Raw genomic sequence first — 4,841 nt, forward strand, 5'->3', positions numbered from 1 at the left:
AAAACAACCCAAATTCTTCTGTTTGAAGTTAAAAGAATTGTTAACATTATTATGTAACAGAACTACACAAAAAACCCATCCCACACTAAAGAGAGGTGCAACTGAGTAGCATTTCATGCAACATCTAGAGGAAGTCTCCTCATTATCATAGAATCACAGAATGGCTTAGGTTGGAAGGGGCCTCATCTACTCCAAGCCCCCTGCCATGGGCAGAGACACCTCTCAACTAGAACTCAGCTGCTCAAAGCCTCATCCAACCTGGCCTTGAACACCTCCAGGAAGGAGGCATCCACAACCTCTCTGGGCAACCTATTCCAGAGTCGCAGTAGTCTCAGAGTCTCTCTGTACTGAAGAACTTCTTCCTAAGATCCAGTCTAAACCTACTCTGCCTCAGCTTAAAACCATTCCCTCTTGTCCTGTCTGTAGAGACTCTTATGGGTCCAGTCTTCCTGTAGGATCCCTTCAGGTATTGGAAGGCAGCTCTAAGGGCCCCCTGAAGTCTTCTCTAGGCTGAACTTGACAGGAACACAACAGGCTACAATCAAAGGGATATGTCAACAACTCAGCATATTCTCCCTCTTTGGAACTAGTATTAGTCTACCATATGCCTTCTCTGCAGAAGGCAGCAGTGGCTTTCACAGTCCTGCAGCAAACCCTGTCTAGGACTTTTGGTAAAGAAAAAAAAAAAAAAGAAAAAAAAGAAGAAAAAGAACAGAACAGAAAGGAAAAAAAGGCAACATAGCCCAAATGACACTGTTGAAACACCTACAGCCTGCTTCATTTTCATCTGCTGTCCATATGTAAGCCCTTAGCAATAGACAGCCAGTTAAAACCTCTCTTATTCTCTGTGTGTGTGAAAGAGAGAAAGAGAGAAAAGGTGAACATGGAGCCCTGTGGTTTTATCCTGGAGCCCCTATTACAGGAAGGATGTGGAGGTGCTGGAAGGTGTCCAGAGAAGGGCCATGAGGATGAGCAGAGGGCTGGAGCTGCTCTGCTATGGAGACAGACTGAGAGAGTTGGGGTTGTTCAGTGTGGAGAAGAGAAGGCCCCAAGGAGACCTTCTTGTGGCCTTCCAGTATCTGAAGGGGGCTACAAGAAAGCTGGGGAGGGACTTTTGAAGGTGTCAGGGAGTGATAGGACTGGGGGGGATGGAGCAAAACTAGAAGTGGGGAGATTCAGATTGGATGTTAGGAAGAAGTTGTTCCCCATGAGAGTGGTGAGAGACTGGTACAGGTTGCCCAGGGAGGTGGTGGAAACCTCATCCCTGGAGTTTTTTGCAGCCAGGCTGGATGTGGCTCTGAGCAACCTGATGTAGTGTAAGGGTGTTGGAACTGGATGATCCTTGAGGTCCCTTCCAGCCCTAAGAAGTCTATGATTCTATTCTGACATTCTCAAGTCGAAAACACTGTAAAACCCAACTGGCATGAAAATAATGAAACTAGATAAACAAATTAATAGATAGAATAGCAAGTTTTCACATCTAAAAATTCCTGAAAAGTTTTGAGTTTTATCAACCCTCTTCCACACCCACCAGAGCATATGGCCCTCTGTTTGTGCAAATCAGCAGTCTTTGCTTAAAGTGGATGTTTCTATTAACACTGTGACTAATTACTGAAAACAAACATGTGTAAGTATGATCTCTGCTAACTGCCTCTGTCAACCCATCTTTTCCTTCTTGTTATTCATTTGAAGGGATTAAGATTGCTCACAGAAGTACAGGGGACCTCTGCTCAGCCCCTTAACTGGCATGAATAAACAAAGCCCAGCAATTGATGGGAGGCTTCGAGAAAGGCTTTTTTTTGCATTAGCTTGAAACAAGGCAAAACAAAACAAAGCAACACAGAACAAGTGAAAAAGTTTTGAGCCAATGTTAAAACACCAAATGTAGGGCTTTAAAAGGGGACACAGAGGACTGCTTTGGGTATTGAGAGCAGAGCTGTGCAAACTGCAGTGATGAGCTCAGATGGGTGGCAGCCCATTAGGGTAAGCAGCATTGTCTCAGTATGCAAGCCTGGACACACGTGCACACAGAAGGGGCATCCAGAGCAGCTTTCATGTCAGGCTTTCTTGTGGTTTTCTCCCATCCAGAAATAAAGAACAGAAGAAGAAAAAAAAAAGTACTCAAAGCATCCATTTGGTCTTTGTAAGATATGAAGATAAAAAGATGCAAGCAGATTTTTCTTCCAAGTGTCCTACAAAAGTGGGATTTATCCACTGCCATGACAGCATCACAGAGCGGGACACAGCAGCTCACACAGCTCCTCGTCTCGTTGCCTACTTGGAAGTGGAGGAGAGTGCTGCTTTGGAGGACCTAGGGTTCTTAGCAAAGTCAAGAGAGGGGGAAAAGGCATCTTTATGGTACAGCTGGAATGCATGTGCTCTTCAGGACCTGTATTTCTGAGCTAGCTGTGGCCTTGCAAAAGCTGTTGGGCTCTGAGCTGCTGTGGCCAGTGGTGAAATCAGGTCTGGGTACATTTCTTTCTCACGCAGACACTGACTGCCCCTGAGAGGAACGTGCTCTACAGGAGGAAGATAGAATTCATAAATTGCCATTCCACAGCCATGCTGCCTAACTCCTGAGCTGTGGGATGGGGTCTCAGTACATTTTACCTCGAGTTGTACATGATGTAAAAACAAATTACATGCTAGGAAAATGGACAAGTCTACATCTGCTGATTTTCCTGAGCTCGTAGTATGGTTGGGAGCCAATTCCCTGTCATTTCTCATCTCTTGCACTTTACACAGGGTGTTTCCTTTATAAAACAACTTGCCTTTGGGTTTAATGATTTCTAAGGAAACATAACTCTGTCACTGCACTCTGCTGTTTAATTCCTCCTTTGTCATTGGTGTCTGCCCAGTGCAGCCCAGGGACGCCACTGTGCTCACTGAACTGTGCATGCACTTTGTATACTCTTGGGCTAGAGCCCGTGCCTGGAAGCTGGTGTTTGATCTAGACTAAACAAGATGGCCTTAGCCTTCAAAGCCAGTGTGTTTACATTCCTCTTCCCTATCTAGCCTCTTTTGCTTGCCTTTTTTTATTTTTTTCTCTTTTGAGTGCCCCCAAGATAGTTGTCTTGCTGTTAGAATAAATACTTACCTTGTGCATTGTGCTCTCCTCTGGTGGCTTCAGCATACTTTTGCAGAGGTGGAAGCACTCTTAGCTCCATTTTATGTAAAGAAAAATGGAGGCACCAAATGCTCAGACCTGCAGGGCAAAGCAGGGACAGAAACAGATAGGAAAAAAAGCCACTGGTGTCCTCTCATCCAGCCCAAGGTTGCCCAGACTGGTTCAGGCCCACCTAGTGAACTATAACACTTCCCTTCCAGCCCCCTTGTCTCAATGGTTCCTTCTTTCCCTCCCAAACCAAGCCATGTGGTGCAATGGGCTGGGGGGTGCAGGTGACACAGACAGCACAGGAAAGCATCTGCAGAAATGGTAAGTCCTACTCTGTTCAGTTTAGTGCAATGTGGGAGGAAGCAGCCAGCACAGATGTGCTGTCTTGCCTGCTCTGAGTGTGTCACCAGGAGAGAGCTAGGTCAGGTGATAAGATCATGTGAAAAAGACTGGTGGAAAGAGTATGGAGGAAGGGATGGAAGGAAGACTTAAAACAGGGGGTGAGTGAGATCAGTTCTCAGCTGTCTCTGTCTCCCCATCTCACAACATTGCTTTGGCTGTACAAAGTGAACAGCAAAATCCACTGCCAGCGGCAACCCATTCAGAATGGTCTCTTCCTGCCTGGGCTGGCCAGAGCTTGTCAGGGACAAAGGCTTTAGCTGGGTGCAATGGGGACAGGTGATCTCTGTCTCTTCTTCAGCTCCAGAGAGGTGCTGACCTCATGTGCTAAGCCTATAGCCATTAAAAGCAAAACCTAGGGATTCCGTGGTTGCTGGTTTTACCTTCTGCTGTGTCTGACACACATGGGAAGATTCAGCTCCAAACCTGGCACATTCATCACACTAATAAACAGTCTGAGAGCTTAAGAACCAGTGAAGAAATCTATGGGAGCTCCAGAAACAGGAAAGCAGCTGCAGAAAGGTGTACAAAACTCAAGAGCTTGAGTTTAGTGTTCAGCTCCTCCTCCATCAGCTTTTAAGTGCAACCTAACCCTCCTGAGAACACCTTGGAGAAAAGGAGATGAAGCAGCAAGCAGGTAACCTCTTGGCCTAAATTTCATCAGGTTTCCTTCCCTTCTGGAGGACACTCTAAATTTGCCATCACTTCTCCAAAAGTCCCAAAATAAGAATGAAGCCCTGGGCTTGGCTGGGACATCTCACACTGAGGCAAGGAAGAGAAACACAACAGAGCTGGGAGTGCTGACACTGCACCCTCAGTTTACTCTAACCTGTGACAGAACAAGAGGACACAGACTCAAGCTGTGCCAGGGGAGGTTTAGGCTGGATGTTAGGAAGAAATTTCTCCCAGAAAGAGAGATTGGCCATTGGAATATGCTGCCCAGGGAGGTGGTGGAGTCACCATCACTGGAAGCGTTTGAGACTGTGGATGAGGCACTTGGTGCCATGGTTTAGTTGATCAGATGGTGTTGGGTGATAGGTTGGACTTGATCTCAAAGGTCTTTTCCAACCTGGTTAATTCTGCATTCTGTACTCCATTATCACTGCATCAGGTGCTTTCAATCTCTGGGCTGGAGAACAACACCCAAAAGAGTAAATCTTTCCTGCCCACAGATTCCACAGCCATGCAGGGCAGTGACACCACACAAAGTCAACCTGAGGGCAGAACCTCTCAGTCTCCTCGGTTAGCATTTCCCCACGCATGGCATGGGCTGTTTTCCGCTCCCTGAAGCCTGGGGTTTGAAAACTGACAACTCTGCACTCCAATT

The sequence above is a fragment of the Melanerpes formicivorus genome, unplaced genomic scaffold (assembly GCF_026170545.1).
Source record: "Melanerpes formicivorus ecotype bairdi unplaced genomic scaffold, bMelFor1.0.p_v2 SCAF_94, whole genome shotgun sequence".
NCBI classification, from domain to species: domain Eukaryota; kingdom Metazoa; phylum Chordata; class Aves; order Piciformes; family Picidae; genus Melanerpes; species Melanerpes formicivorus.